This window comes from Cebus imitator, unplaced genomic scaffold (assembly GCF_001604975.1).
Source record: "Cebus imitator isolate Cc_AM_T3 unplaced genomic scaffold, Cebus_imitator-1.0 Scaffold231, whole genome shotgun sequence".
Lineage (NCBI taxonomy): Eukaryota > Metazoa > Chordata > Mammalia > Primates > Cebidae > Cebus > Cebus imitator.
Window position 1 is genome coordinate 4,879,695 of NW_016107546.1, and position 16,908 is coordinate 4,896,602.

Consider the following 16,908-nt stretch of genomic DNA (forward strand, 5'->3'; position numbering starts at 1 on the left):
AAGGGACATGAGATTTGGGAGGGTCCAGGGGAAGAATGACATGGTTAGGCTTGTGTCCTCACCCAAATCTCATCTTGAATTATAATCCCCATAATCCCTATGTGCCAGGGAGAGACCAGGTGGAGGTAGTTGGATCACGGGGGTGGTTTCCCCCATGGTGTTCTTGTGATAGTGAGTTCTCATGAGATCTGATGGTTTTATAAGTGTTTGATCATTCCTACGGCATTCTCCTTCCTGCTGCCTTGTGAAGAAGGTGCCTTGTTTCCCTTTCACCTTCCGCCATGATTCCAAGTTTCCTGAGGCCTCCCCAGCATTGCTGAACTGTGAGTCGATTAAACCTCTTTCCATTATAAATTACCCAGTCTCAGTAATTATAGCAGTGTGAAAACGTACTAATGTGGGGAGGATAGCTTGAGCCCAGGAGTTTGAGACCAGCCTGGGAAACACAGCAAGACCCCCATTTCTTCAAAAAAAAATCGCCAAGAATGGCGGCACATGTCTGTAGTCCCAGCTACTTGGCAGGCTGAGGTGGGAGGCTCATTTTAGCCCAGGCAGTCAGGAAGGCTGCAGACAGCCATGTACCATTGCACTCCAGGCTAGGCCACAGCCTCTGTCTCAAAAAAAACAACAGAAAACTAAAAACTGAAAATAAGTGCAACTATTTACATAACATCTACATTGTATTTAGTATTTTGAGTCATCTAGAGATGATTTAAAGTGCATAGGAGAATGCATGTATGTTATATGCAAATACTATGCCACTTTACGTAAGGGACTTGAGCATTCTTGGATTTTTATATCTCCAGGAGATCCTGGAACCAATCCTCTGTAAAAACTGAGGGACACCTGTGCGGAGTAGTTCTTAAGGAATTTAGGAGGAAAAAGAAAGGATAACTGGCTGAGGGTTGAAGAAAGGTTTTGTTCTTGCTAATGCCAATGACATTGTTTAGAAGGGCAAATCTTAAGATTTAAAGGCAGAAGGAAAGGAGCCAGTAGAGAATGATGATTAATAGATAATGAAGGCAGAGCAGAAGAAAATTCATAGCGGAATAAAACTCTGGATCCAGGTATTATAAACATGCCGTGCACCATTCTCACCCTCCCAGCACCTTCTTCCTGTTTTGGAGGTAGCTGAACATTATAGTGTAAATTTGAGTTTTTTACTTAATGAAAAATACACCTAGAAACACTGATAACTTGTAATTTTGTAAAGTGTTTCCAAATCTGTGGCCTTCTAACACCTGGAGTATTTGTAAGATGCCCCCAGGTTACCCTGAGCTCAGAATCCAGCACTGCCTCTTACCAGCTTTGGCAAAATTTTGTAAACCTCTCCAAGCATGCATTGTCATCTCTAAAATGGTAATGATACCTACTTTCAAGGTTTTTGTTAAGATTATAGAAAAAGTATTCTTGAATAATATATATAGCTGCTAAATGGTAAAGAACAGGGCCCTACTGTAGACTTTTGTGGGTTTAAATCCAAAGCAAGTTGCTTACTCTCTCTGCATGTCTGTTTTCTCATCTGTGAAATGGGTCTGATAAAAGTACTTATGTCATATGGTGGTCAAGATGAATAAATGAAAACCTCTGTGTAAGTGCAGAGCCTGGCACAGCTGTAAGTTTGCTCAGCCATTGAAAAAAGTAGCAGCAGCAGTTGCTGCCACTTTTACTACTACTTAGAATAAAAATGCTAAATGCAAATAAGAAAAAAATCTGCCAATTGTTAATGAGTGCTAACCAATAAGAATGAGCTCTGCTAATTTAATTATTTTTCAAATTAAAGCCTGGAGCTGCTGGGATAAAGTTTAATATTTGCTAAAAGAGTCAAATCTAATCCTTATTATAATAACCAGACATTATTAGTTCTGACACAGAAAATTCAGTGTTTATTCCCTGAATCACTGGTGTTGATAAATATAATAAGATAAATACTGTTTTTGTTCTTGATTTTAAAAAGTCAGTGTAATTGATTAAAATGAAATAAGTGAAGTGGTCATTGTTCCTTATAGAACTGCTGAGTAAGGTGTACTAACAGTCTATTTTTTATTGAGAATGCTGTTAGTAATTCTAATAGTCTATTTTTTATTGAGAATGCTATTAATAAAGTAACTGTTAGATTTATAGGCCTCTGTAAATGAAATGTCTTAATAATATAAAATCTACTTGCCTTCACAACAGGGTCTCTGATTTATGCTTTATTTCCATCTATGATATGTGATGTTTTTTGATTTATCACAGAATAATAATTGTGTCATTTCTGATCATTATCATTTTTTATTGATATTTAGTTGTTACAGTAAAATTCCAACAGAATTACACAACTGAGAAAGAATGATTTGATAGGTCCTAAAAGTATATACCCTAATGGATTTCTAATGGAGATTGAACTTGATGGCAGTATGCTAAGTTCTTGAAGTTGGAAATTAATGTTCTATTTTAAGGGGACATTCTTGGCATTGCTTTTACCTTTTGGGAGGAGGGGAGGAGGGAAATCATAACTTTTCTTCTTTTCTCAGACAAATGACCAAGTAGGAAATTTTTTATGAATTACAGAAACATTCAGATTGAATAGCATGCTGTGATTCCCGGCTCAGTCACTTTACTTTACCCTGCCCTTCACATTTCTGCAGACAGCAGTAATCAGAGCGGTCTGGGAACCACTCCGTCTGTGTTCCTGCGGCCTAGTGAGTTCAGAAGACTCCTTTGTTTTGAGTTGTGGAACAAGAGGAAAGGGTAGAATTGGCCCCTCTGCATGCAGCTGGATGCAGCATGGTATCCCAGGTCAGCCTGCCACTGCAGTAGTTTAAACAAGGTTTGTGGTCTTCATTCTCCATACCAGAAAAGGAGTGATGTCCCATAGAGAATATCAAGTAGATGGTAACATCAGACACTTAAACATGGGAAGTGGGCAGTCCACAGACTGACAACGTGGACTCTGCCCTCTGATACCTAGGGAACCTCAGAGACCAAGGAACAATCACGACATTGCCACATCATTTTCCATCATGATCTTTATAAACGAAAGCATAGTGTCTTAACACTATGAAAACACTGCTTCGTTCTTTTGCCTTTGTAGTCTCCAGCCAATGTCAGTTTAGATATATCCATCCCATGGTTTCTCTTACTCTTCCTTGGTATGAGAAAGTGAAATAAAGTTCAGATTAAACATTTCACTTCTTTACTGGGATTTGCGGCACATTAATTTGATATATGATAAAGATAAACAAGCAGAACCAGAGAGTGAGGGGGAGAATCCACTTATTCTAAGATAGCTTTTCTTTTTCAACTTCAAAATGAGAAATAATTATATTTATCTCTGTAACATGGAGATAACTAGGCTGTAAATTAATTTCCATCCAGGCTTTTCTAATAAATTACAGAGTTTTACTCTTTTCCAGAATCAGAAGTCCAAAACGGCATCTCTGGGTCAAGTGCTGTAAGCCTTCTGACCTTATTTCTCTATAACAAGGGCTTTATCCCCTTAAATTCATAAATTACTTAAAACATCCTTTTAACATCTCAGAGGAGAGGTGCCAGATTGCTTAAATATCTCCTGTTTTATCAGAGTGCTACATTCATTTTTCACTCAGTTCAATGTAGTTTCCTCCTATAGTTAAATCAGCGTTTCAAATTTTAACATTGAGTTAGGGAGCGTATAGATAAATGATAGAACTTTGTGACTGAAATAGATAAATCTTGGGCCACTGCCAGTAGATAAATAATGTACATTCGAGCATTTTAGAAGTGATCAGCTATGAGGTCGAGCAGCTCAGGGCACCGTAGCCTAATGCACTTTTTAATGAGTAAATCATTGCTAACTGGTGTGCTCATAATTTAACTCCTTTTTAAATATACTACCCATGGGTTATGCCCCTAAAAAGCAAGTGAGGTACCCTAAGGGCCAGAAGGGGACTTGGAACATTTATAAATGAGCATGACACTAACGTGAACCAATGGATTATTTGCATTCCACTGCTTCAGTTATCACTTAATGGCTGCAGGCTCTGATGGCAGGCCTGTGGACTGTGTTATGTTAGCCTCAAAAATAAATGCTAATATCTGCGAAGTTTTCACATTCCCCACCATATTTGGTCAATTGTACTAGCTTAGCCCTTTAAGAGCTGCCAAGAGTCTTGTTGGCAAAAATGCCACTTTGGTGAAGACATAACTGACCACCAGTCCTATTTGTAGACTTTCCCTGGTTGACGCTACATCATTTCCTCCCCTTAGAACTCTGGGATTTGTGCTTTTTATTGAGTGTGATCATTTGAGTTAAATATAAATTCCCCTCTTATATCATGTTTTCCTTTGTTGGCAGTGTTTTGGTCTTTAGATAATTCTCCCAAGGGAAGTTCTCAACTGTATAAGTTTAATGAATGGTTGTATTGATCTGCTTTGCACATAGATATTTGATTGGGTACTTGGGACCATTTGGTAGAAAAAGTAAGATATATGATGTGGAAGGAAATGACTGAGTAGTTCAGGTTCCTATATGTGGTTTACTCATGGCTTCTTTTCCTTAAATGGAGGCTCTCGCTCTAATTGTAATTACATTAAATCAAAACCTTTACTAGTTGAAAATTGTATACTAAATATTATGCAGGTGGCCATTTTCTATCCATCTATTCTAAATGAACTAGGATTAAAACTAGATAAATTTTCTGATGATTGGGAAATATTTAGTTTTGATTAAATAAACATGTAATAATGTGAGTTTATGCCCTTGATTTGGTTAACATTGAAGCAAAATATATGGGGTCAAAATTCCTTTTTGGTGTATTTAAATTAATGTTAGAATTTGTATTTTCATGTTTTAATGATGATGCTTTTTTATTGATTGGCTCAGCATACAAAATAATTTGTACATTTTTAAGTAGGAGGAAATACCTCTCGTTAGGTACTAGGGGAGCTGACTTGTAGTGCTGTATCTGCTCCTTGAATATGTATGTGTGTGAAAATTAAAGACTTACCTAAATTTTTTCAGCCAAACAGGGTTTTAGAGTGAGCTCATATATCTGAGAGTATTTCTAGCTTTTAAAATCTATGATTTTATAATATATGTGGAAAGTTCTTTTTATTATTCAAATTGCCTTTACGGTATTTGTTTAATTTTTTATTACCAACTTTTAAAAATCCATTAATCAATGTATAAAAAAGATCAATGGACAATTGTGATTTCCATAAAATTATTATTATTTTTTTTGAGACAGAGTCTTGTTCTGTCACCAGGCTGGAATGTAGTGGTGTGATCTAAGCTCACTGCAACCTCCGCCTCATGGGTTCAAGTGATTCTTCTGCCTCAGCCTCCCAAGTAGCTAGGACTACAGACAAGTGCCACAACCGGCCAGCTAATTTTTTTTTTTTGAGACGGAGTTTCGCTCTTGTTAACCAGGCTGGAGTGCAATGGTGCGATCTCGGCTCACCGCAACCTCTGCCTCCTGGGTTCAGAAAATTCTCCTGCCTCAGCCTCCTGAGTAGCTGGGATTACAAGCACGTGCCACCATGCCCAGCTAATTTTTTTTGTATTTTTAGTAGAAACGGGGTTTCACCATGTTGACCAGGATGGTCTTGATCTCTTGATCTCGTGATCCACCCGCCTCGGCCTCCCAAAGTGCTGGGATTACAGGCTTGAGCCACCACGCCCAGCCTAATTTTTGTATTTTTAGTAGAGATAGGGTTTCACCTTGTGGGCCAGAATGATCTCAATTTGTTGACCTCATGATCTGCCCACCTCAGCCTTCCAAATTGCTGATTGCCACCATACCTGGCCCATAAAATTATATATTTAAAGAAATAGAGTCCTACATATATATTTATTTTTAATGTCACAAATTGTGTATCTGTAAAAAGAGTAATCCTGTTCTCTAGGAAATGGCTCATGCTAGTACTGCCAGTATAGCTACCATGCTAATTAGAATAAATACACGGTTTATTCTAATCCCCACAAAAATCTCTCATGATAGATATTTGTTCTGTTTTACCAATGGAAAAAACTGGAGCTAAGCCTAAAAGGTATAAAGACCAGGGAATTCTGAACTTGGATGACCCATGAGTTTTCTATTATGTTGCCTTATCCTTATAAATCCATTAGATAATGACCTCAAGAGAATATAACATACAATTTAAATATCCTGTCTGGGGCTACATTCATTCTTATTAAGTAATCAGCAGTAATAATTGTGTTTGGATCCTCTTGCTCACTGACCCTTTGCTAGACACTGCTTACAATGTTGAGCTTCTTAAGATTGGATTTTAGAATTATTTTTTCTCCCTATATAAAGTCCTTCATTTAATTATTTCTCTCTCTCTTCTTTTCAGTTGATTCTGTGTCATGATCACTCTAATTGCAAAATATGGAATCTTGTGATTAACTTGTCATACTATTCTAAGAGCACCTCTGATTACACTTTGGTTTATTTCATTCTAGCCATTTATTCATGTTTGAGTGTATACAGATGTAGTTATGTACACACACACATATATCCTTATCCATGCTCAACTAAACTGGGAATTTTAACCAGTATTTGCATTTCGAAGCAATATTATATCTCCATTTTAAAAAGCCAATTAAATAGCTCTTTGATGCAATACACTGAGAGTGCTGTACATCAGTTTTCTCTGCCTCCAGCTATGAGAGACCAAGGGCCATGAAGAATCCTCAGACCCCTGATGCCTGCTAAATATGCTTAATTTATACAACATAAACTGTATGTTCTCATTTGAAAATGCTACACCACCTTTTTAAGCCCATAGCTTCCTTAGTTGATTTAGAAAATAAGTTCTAAAAATAAAATACTCAGCATAAATAAACCTACTTATATGTGTATTTTTTAAAAATCACTTAGATTATCTTTTGTGGACCAAGAATTGGTGACATAGCACCTTATCTTGGAAAAAGCTCTATAACTTTGACTGTAGCTTGCAAGACTTTGAATCTTACTGCTGTCTGTGGTTCTGGAAGGTTTTGCCTGCCTCCTTCTACTGGTAATTCTCACCAGATCTCTCGCTGACTGTTGGTCATCTTGCCAGATCTTGAGTGATGTCTTTTGCTTCATCCCGCTGTGCATCTTGCAGGAAAGCAGATGCGGTTGGTCATTTGAGTAATCTGAATCCTGTTATTTCCAGTAAACTCAGTTGGATTTCTGGGACGAGAATTGGAGCAGTCCTGTTGAAAAACTGGAATGAGAGATGAGAAGTTTGCTGAAAACAGAACATTTTTTTGTGTGTGGATTGATTTGCCTCATATACCTGCCTTGTACTTTAGTCACATCTTTGCTGTTTAAAATAGACAGATTCACTTATTTTGACTACATCAGTAAGCCGTTACAAGGCTACATGACAGATTTATGGTGATGTGCTTTAGGCAGTTCAAAATCTCTTAAAGTTATATTCAGCCTCTTTTTTCCTAGAAACTAAGTGATCTTAATTTTCAACTTTTCATTCTCTGTAATCTTCTAACAATTTTTTTTGGGTGGGGGTGCGGGGGTCTTGGTAAGTTAGATTTCTCAAGACAAGGGCTTGACTCCAAATGGGTTAAAATATAGTGTGAAATATAGTTTCTCTTGTTTTATATGCTTATTTATTTGTTTCATGTTCTCAGTATACATTTCAAGTTTATTTTCTGTATCAGTTGTTCTGTTTCTGCAGGAAAAGGCTGCTTTTCTAATTGTGTTTGGTCTTTTTTTAAAATTTATTTATTTTACTTTAGGTGTATACTATATCTGGCATTTCTCCCCATGTTATCCCTCCCCTTTCTCCCCACCCTCCCTTCCCTCCCCAACCCCTGCTGTCTCTCCCCTACCCGCCCCAACTGTCCCCAGTGTGTGATGCTCCTCTCCCTGAGTCCACGTGTTCTCGTTGTTCAACACCCACCTGTAAGTGAGAACATACGGTGTTTGGCTTTCTGTTCTTGTGTCAGTTTGCTGAGAATGATGGTTTCCAGATTCATCAAAATCCCTACAAAGGACATGAACTCATTGTTTTTTTCTGGCTGCGTAGTATTCCATGGTGTATTTGTGCCACATTTTTTTTGTCCAATCTATCATCGATGGGCATTTGGGTTGGTTCCAGGTCTTTGCTATTGTACACAGGGCTGCAATGAACATATGCGTGCATTTGCCTTTATAGTAGAAGAATTTATAGTTCTTTGGGTATATACCCAGTAATGGGATTGCTGGGTCAAATGGAATTTCTATTTCTAGATCTTTGAGAAGTCGTCACACTGTCTTCCACAATGGTTGAACTAATTTACACTCCCACCAACTGTGTAAGAGTGTTCCTATTTCTCCACATCCTCTCCAGCATCTGTTGTCTCCAGATTTTTTAACAATCACCATTCTAACTGGCATGAGATGATAGCTCAGCGTGGTTTTGATTTGCATTTCTCTAATGAGCAGTGATGATGAGCATTTTTTCATATGTTTGTTGGCCTCATATATGTCTTCTTTTGAAAAGTGTCTGTTCATATTCTTTGCCCACTTTTGAATGGGGTTGTTTGTTTTTTTCTTGTAAATCTATTTTAGTTCTTTGTTGATTTTGGATATCAGCCCTTTGTCAGATAGGTAGATTGCAAAAATTTCTTCCCACTCTGTTGGTTGCCGATTTGCTCTAATGATGTTTCTTTTGCTATACAGAAGCACTGGAATTTAATTAGATCCCATTTGTCTATCTTGGCTTTTATTGCCATTTCTTTTTGTGTTTCAGTCATAAAGTTCTTGCCTGTGCTTATGTCCTGGATGGTTTTGCCTATGTTTTCTTGTAGTATTTTTATGGTGTTAGGTTTTATGTTTAAATCTTTGATCCATCTGGAGTTAATTTTAGTGTAAGGTGACAAGTAGGGGTCCAGTTTCTGCTTTCTTCACATTGCTAGCCAGTTTTCCCAATACCATTTATTAAACATGAGTCCTTTCCCCATTGCTTTTTTTTTGTCAGGTTTGTCAAAGATCAGATGGTTGTAGATGTGTGGTATTGCTTCTGGGGCTTCTGTTCTGTTCCATTGGTCTATGTCTCTGTTTTGGTACCAGTACCATGCTGTTTTGATTACTGTATCCTTGTAGCATAGTTTGAAGTCCGGCACTGTTATGCCTCCGGCTTTGTTCTTTTGCTTAGGATTGTCTTGGCTGTGTGGGGTCTTTTGTGATTCCATATGAAGTTTAAAGTGGTTTTTTCCAGTTCTGTGAAGAAGGTCATTGGTAGCTTGATGGGGATAGTGTTGAATCTGTAGATTACTTTGGGCAGCATGGCCATTTTCACAATATTGATTCTTCCTAACCATGAGCATGGAATGTTTCAACATCTGTTTGTGTCCTCTCTTATTTCGTTGACCAGTGGTTTGTAGTTATCCTTGAAGAGGCTCTTTACATCTTTTGTTAGTTGTATTCCTAGGTATTTTATTCTTTTTGTAGCAATTGTGAATGGGAGTTTGCTCTTGATTTGGCTCTCTGTTTGTCTGTTATTGGTATATAGGAATGTTTGTCATTTCTGCACATTGATTTTGTATCCTGAGACTTTGCTGAAGTTGCTTATCAGCTTGAGAAGATTTTGGGCTGAGACGATGGGGTCTTCTAGATATACAATCATGTCATCTGCAAATAGAGACAGTTTGACTTCCTTGTTTCCTGATTGAATACCCTTTATTTCTTTTTCTTGCCTGATTGCTCCGGCCAGAACTTCCAATACTATGTTGAATAGGAGTGGTGAGAGAGGGCATCCTTGTCTAGTCCCTGATTTCAAAGGGAATTCTTTCAGCTTTTGCCCATTCAGGATGATATTGGCTGTAGGTTTGTCACATATAGCTTTTATCATTTTATGATACATTCCGTCAATACCTAGTTTATTGAGAGCTTTTAGTATGAAGGGCTGTTGAATTTTATCGAAGGTCTTCTCTGCATCCATTGAGATAATCATGTGGTTTTTGTCTTTGGTTCCGTTTATGTGATGGATTACATTTGTGGACTTGCATATGTTGAACCAGCCTTGCATCCCCAGGATGAAGCCTACTTGATCATGATGGATAAGCTTCTTGATGTGCTGTTGCAATCTGTTTGCCAGTATTTTATTGAAGATTTTTGCATCTATATTCATCATGGATATTGGCCTGAAGCTTTCTTTTTTAGTTGAGTCTCTGCCTGGTTTTGATATCAGGATGATGTTGGTCTCATAAAATGAGTTAGGGAGGATTACCTACTTTTGTATTGTTTGATACAGTTTCAGAAGGAATGGAACCAGCTCCTCTTTATACATCTGGTAGAATTCAGCTATGAACCCGTTATCTATGCCCTTACTTCCCTCCTTCCTGTTTTTAAATTAATAGTTGAATATCTTCTTTACTAATGACAGAAAAATACCTTTTCCTAACATTTCCTCTTTTTTCATCTCAGAAGTGCATTGCTGGAATGATCTTACTTTTGGTGCAGTCTATTATTTTCAAGATACTAGGATTTTCTTCTTTTGTTTCTTTATCCTGTATTTCTTCTTTAATATTTAATCAACAACTCATATCCTTCTTCCTAGTTAAATCTTTCTACTAAGTACCTGTCTCTATAAGTAGTGATACATAATTTCAATGATTACCTGAATACAGGTGAAGAGATTATAATGGGTAGGTAGTGTTTGACATTTCCAGCTCGATACAGGCATTGTTTCTGCTGCTGAAGTTATCTTTGTTTCTAAAGACTTTTGAAGTATATTAATGGAGGTTAGTGAGAATTAGGAAAATATTAGGATCAACTATATTGCCTTCTGCCTTCACACAGAAGGGTAGCATATAAGTGTACACTTGCTGGTTACCCTGGCAGAAATAACCAACTCCAGCAGCTGTTTGGATGTTAACCACAATTGCTAAGAACCAAAGCAGTACACTTAGAGTGTTAGGTAAAGCAAGAGTACTAAGCAATGCTGAGTTAAACAAGTGTAGTAAGCGCCCAACATAATTCACTTACATTTTTAAAAATTTATTTGAAGCCAGGCATGGTGGCATGTGTCTGTAATTCCATCTACTCAGGAGGCTGAGGCAGGAGAATTTCTTGAACCTGGTATGCAGAGGTTGCAGTGAGCCAAGACTATGCCATTGCACTCCAGCCTGGGCAACAGAGCGAGACTCTGTCTAAAAAAAAATTTTTTTTCCTTGTTGTTGGTGTAGAGACAAAATCTTGCCTTGTCACCCACTTGCTGGAGTTTAGTGGCACAATCATGGATTATTCGCCCTCAAATGCCTGGGGTCAAGAAGTCCTCCCACCTCAACCTTCTGAGTAACTGGGACAACAGGTGTGCACCACCACACCTGGTGATTTTTTTTTATTTTTTGTGGAGATGAGGTCTTGTTTCATTGTTCAGGCTGATCTTAAACTCCCGGCTTCAAGCAGTCCTCCCACGTCAGCCTCCTAAAGTGATGGGATTACAGGTGTGAGCTGCTATACCCAGCCTAAAAATTTTTGTAATAGTAAAATACTTGTGCAATATTTCCTTCCTCTTTTTTTAAAATTTTCACTGTGTGCCTTTCTACTTCTGTAATATAAACTCTATTTAAGAAATATTCATGCCAGGCGCGGTGGCTCACACCTGTAATCCAGCACTTTGGGAGGCTGAGGTGGGCGGATCACAAGGTCAGGGGTTCGAGACCAGCCTGGTCAATATGGTGAAACCCTGTTTCTACTAAAAATACAAAAATTAGCCAGGCATGGTGGTGCATGCCTGTAATCCCAGCTACTCAGGAAGCTGAGGGAGGAGAATTACTCAAACCCAGGAGGTGAAGGTTACAGTGAGCCAAGACCATGTCACTGTACTCCAGCCTGGGCGACAGGGCAAGACTCAAAGAAAAAAAAAAAAAAGAAATATTCAACATCACTTATCATTATTCATTCTTCTCCCATATCAACTCAAACCTACATTGGATAATAAGGATAATAAAATCAGTTTATTGTCTCTCCTATCATTTTTGTCAAGTTGTCTTCACATCTTGTATATAAGACAAGGTCAGGTGTTCTTGAATTGGTAGTGCCTCTTAACACCATTAAATACAGTGTCAGGGTTCAAAGATGTTGTCATCCTAGAAAGGCTGTATTACTAGTACCTATGGTAACTTTCCATCTCTCAGAACATTCTCTGAGATCTCATATACAATACTGAGATCAGATCTCACTATATGTGAGGACAAATTTTAGAGATGCTTTAGAAATACAGCAGATGCCTGAGTTGGTTAATACTGGCAAGAGTCAGTGGATTTTCCTGTTAGCAAGATTACCATCCAGTACTACAGATTTCAGTACTGTTTAAATACAGAGGAGTAAAAATCAGAGAAAATCTATTGTGAAAGGCACTTCTTTATATTATCTCAATATTCTTTTTAAAAAAAACCTTTGGTAACATAATAAGAAATAAGAATAAGTTTCTGTCTTCAAGAAATACTTAGCTTTTAGAGATGCTTTAGAAATACAATAGATGTCTGAGTTGGTTTATCTGGCAAGAGTCAGTGGATTATTATGTTAGCATGATTACCATCCAGTACTACAGATTTCAGTGCTGCTTAAACACATAGGAGTAAAAATCAGAGAAAATCTGTAGTGAAAAGCACTTCTCTGTATTATCTCAATATTCTTAAAAAAAAAACCTTTGGTAACATAAGAAATGAGAATAGATTTCTGTCTTCAAGAAACATTTAGTTTTTAACTTAACATAAAAATGCCTATATTGGATTGTAATTGTGTTTTATTTAATATAAAACTGCCCATATTGGCTCATTGGCCCGTGTTGGCTCTGAAGTCACTTGAAGTTTACTCTCCTAGCAAGCTTGTCTCCTTAGCAGGTGAATATTCAACCTATTCAAGGGTGCATTTATTTCAAAGGTTTCTAAGAATGCTGATAAATTCCATCACCTTTCTTAGTAACCTGTTTCATGTTTTTTCTTCTTATGCTCAAGTCCTCCTCACTTGTATGTAAATATTTTAATTTTTACCTAATTTTAATTTTGTTTAAATAGAAAATAGTTAATTACTTTCTTTTCCATGCCTATAATGAAATTTTTGAAATAATTCTTGAATTATTCTTTTTAATCTTTTTCTTTACTGCAGCTTTGTATAATCATTTATTTAGCAACTATTTAAAAACTATCAGCCATTTGGTGTAACCATTGTTTCACCCCGGGGATGGATAATATGATGAATACAACAGAGCCTCTGCCCTCACGGGGCGCACTGTGTAACAAAGAAGCATGCTCACAGAAACCAAGTATAATCACTGGTGGTGAGGGTGATGGTAGCTCAGGGCCCAGGTATATTTAGAAAAGGCTGGGGCTGTTTCAAACCCTGCTTTCTATCATTGGCTCTTTTGAGTACATATCTGCTGGGAAAATCTTCACCCTTTGAGAGTCTTTTAAATGATATTCTGAAGTGTTGTTTTCTGTATGTCCAATCACTTACTGTACTCGATTCTGTAGAAAATACATTCTATTCATTCGTACTTCATGTTTATATTTACTTATAATTAATATTTTTAGGTATTAAATAATTGCTGTTGGGTTTTCACATGTACATTTGCATTGTGCATCTCACACTTCTGTAAATGTTACTTTCTTTTTTCTTACAAGCAGATTTTCACATGGCGGACAGAAATGTTTGCACCTACCCCACAGGAATGAGTGTCACATGTCTATGTCTGTGCAGTCCAGGGCACATCTATAGAGCCAGAAATTCCCCTTTTGTTGTCTACATTTCTGAGGGTTAACATCTCATAGAATCCTTTAGAAAACCTATTGTTGTAAAAACAGGAGGATCTCTTGGGGGAATAATTTCACATCGATTGTTTTGCCTCGATGACTTAAGGACTTCTTGAAGGAATGATATTTCTACATACAATTATATATTACATCTGCTGATACCAAGGATGTAGCCCATCAAATGGCTAGAAGGGTGGAAGAGAGTGCATAGGTGTGGCTAGCCTCTAAATCTTAAAAGTTGGCTCCAAATAGGAAAATATTTTGCTTTTAGGTCGTATAATTTATATAATTTTACTTTCTAAATGAAACATCTCTCAGAAAATGTGAAATTCCACTGACCCCACATCCTGGGATGTGCATATTTAAGATCCCTCATGCCAGGTGGCCAGAGAAACAATGCAGCTGCCAACCCTTTCATTCTTTTAATCTCTCTCGGTATATTACAAATAGTCCATATTGGACCTGCTTTTTTTTTGTTAAGTTTTTGAGATGGGGGTCTCACTCTGTCATCCAGGGTAGAGTACAATGGTACAGTCATAGCTCACTGCAGCCTCAAATTCCTGGCTCAAGTAATCCTCCCACCTCAACCTCCCGAGTAGCTGGGACTAAAGGCACACACCACCACACCCGGCTGAGTTTTATTTTTTGTAGACATAGGATCTTGCTGTGTTGCCCAGGTTGGTCTCAAACTCCTTTCCTCAAGTGATCCTCCCACCTTGGCTTCCCAGAGTCCTGAGATTACAGGGGTGAGCCACTGTGCTTGGCTGGATGTATCTTCATTGTACATTTTTTCCTTCCAAAATGTACTTTTTAATAGAGAGATATCTAAGGTCTAAAGAGGAACATGGGAGACTTGACAGAAGAAGGTGTACCTTCAATCCTTCCCTTTATTTTACTCCTTTTATATTTTCCATCAATAATTCAACTGAACATCTGGGAATCAATAGCACACTGAGACTTCTGTGCCTCTGGCTGTTAGATGGAAGAAATGTTACATAAATTCATTCCCTTCCATCACTGGCTGGGAAGTGATGGTCAGCCCCGGCAGGCAGATTTCTAAGGCGACACTGAAGAGAGAAGGAAGTCTTCCTCTGCTGTCCATCAGCATGTCAGAGACCAGAGCCAGAACTCCTGAGAGGACCACAGTTCCGAAACAAAGTATTCGCAAGATGTCAAGTCACACTGGTGTTTCAGCCGTAACTGTTCTCAGGGCATTTTTCTAATAGCGTGGTCACTTTATCCTGGTTTGTCCACTGTAGGAAGGAGTAAAGATGATCAAAGGACCTCCTTACAGAGGAGGATTGTCTTTTTTACTAGAAATCAAAAAAGAGGAAAGCATTTGATTTTATGGTATATTCCAAATAAAAGTTTGTCAAACTAACAAACAGAAATGTCCCACACCTAGCATTTATATTTATATTTATATTTATATTGAGTTTCTAGAAGGCTTTCCTATAAATAAACTCCTTCATCAGTTCTCACAATAGCACAAGTTAGTATTGTTATTACCATTTGAAGTGAGGGAGATAAAGAGCTCAGAAGTTTAGGAATTGTCCAAGAGCCAGACACGAACCCTAGTCTGCCTACTCCAACCTCCTCTCTTTCCTACCAGCCTAACAGCACAGCCTCCTGACAACCTGGGCATAAGTTTAGTTCTTTAACAAATTGCCATGTTTATTTTCAGAACCTAGTTATTATATCATAAAGATTACATCCTTAGGTTAAAGAGCATATAAATCAATAAATTATCTCTTTTGTGTTGGACTTCAAACACCTCCTTTTTTTCATCACCTTCAGCTCCTGGGCATAGCAGAAAACACAGTTAGAAGGTGTCCTTCACTGTATAATAGAATTTTTTTTTCTTTTGAGATAGAGTTTCGGTCTTGTCGCCCAGGCTGAAGTTCGATAAAAGGATCTCGGCTCCCTGCAACCTCCAACTCCCAGGTTCAAGCGATTCTCCTGCCACAGCCTCCCTAGTAGCTAGGATTACAGGTGCCCACCCACTGTGCCCAGCTAATTTTTTATAACAAAATTTTTAAAAATGAAGATACAGTAGAAGACTGCATTATTTATGCTCACCTTTTTTTTTTTTTTGAGATGGAGTTTTGCTGTTGTTGCCCAGGCTGGAGTGCGATGGCACAATCTCGGTTCACTGCAACCTCCGCCTTCTGGGTTTAAGCGAGTCTCCTGCCTCATCCTCCAGGGTAGCTGGGATTACAGGCATGCGCCACCACACATAACTAATTTTGTATTTTTGGTAGAGACGGGGTTCTCTGTGTTGGTCAGGCTGGTCTCGAACTCCCAGCCTCAGGTTATTCACCCGCCTCAGCATCTCAAAATGTTGGGATTACAGGCGTGAGTCACCACGCCTAGCTGTGCTTGCATATTTTTAATCACGTGATTAACAATGTGCTATTATTACTTTGAGCAAATTTTTTTTTGGCATAATATTTGACAGTAGAAATTGTGAAAATATTTGGCAGAAGGATAAAAACCCATTGAAAACATCTTGACATTTAATATAGTGACTTTAAGAATAGTGATAAGAATATTAAAATCTGACAATTTCTTAAGATTTTGACTCTACAAATATAATTCTAATGTTTAAAGGTTTTGAGGCAGTAATATAGAGTGCTGTGGGTTTTATTTGTCTGTGTAGGGGGGTTGTGCTACAATTTTTCTGTAATGTATCTTTAAAAGTTTTTAAAAATTCTAACATTCAGAGATTGTGTTGGTACTCTTTCCAGTCTGTGTGTATGTGTAAATAGAAAAAAATACCTCAATATAAAATGTATGTGATTAAATCAGAATTACTTAAATATGTGAATATCTCAAATCAGAGATATTCAAATATCATAAACATCAAAATTGAGGTTCTCTTAATTTTAGTTTATTAATGTCAAAGGACTTGTCTGAATAGAACTTTATTGGCTGTCATTTTTTATTTTGAATTTTAAATACCCAAGAATAGGTAACCCGAATAGGGGACATTCCCATGTTTTCCAAATGAGAAGAAACAAAAAATATTCTAAGCCAAATTCAGTTTAAATTTTTAAGAATGTGGGCCAGGCTTGTTGGCTCACACCTGTAATCCCAGCACTTTGGGAGGCCGAGGCAGGCAGATCACCTGAGGTCGGGAGTTTGAGACCAGCCTGACCAACATGGAGAAACCCTGTCTCTACTAAAAATACAAAATT

General features: G+C 37.7%; 1 protein-coding gene across 1 annotated transcript in view; it reads left to right on the forward strand.

The window, feature by feature from the left end:
* Nucleotides 1-16,908, forward strand: part of GMDS (GDP-mannose 4,6-dehydratase) — a 648,894-nt gene that overhangs the window by 377,493 nt on the left and 254,493 nt on the right. The window lies entirely within an intron of this gene.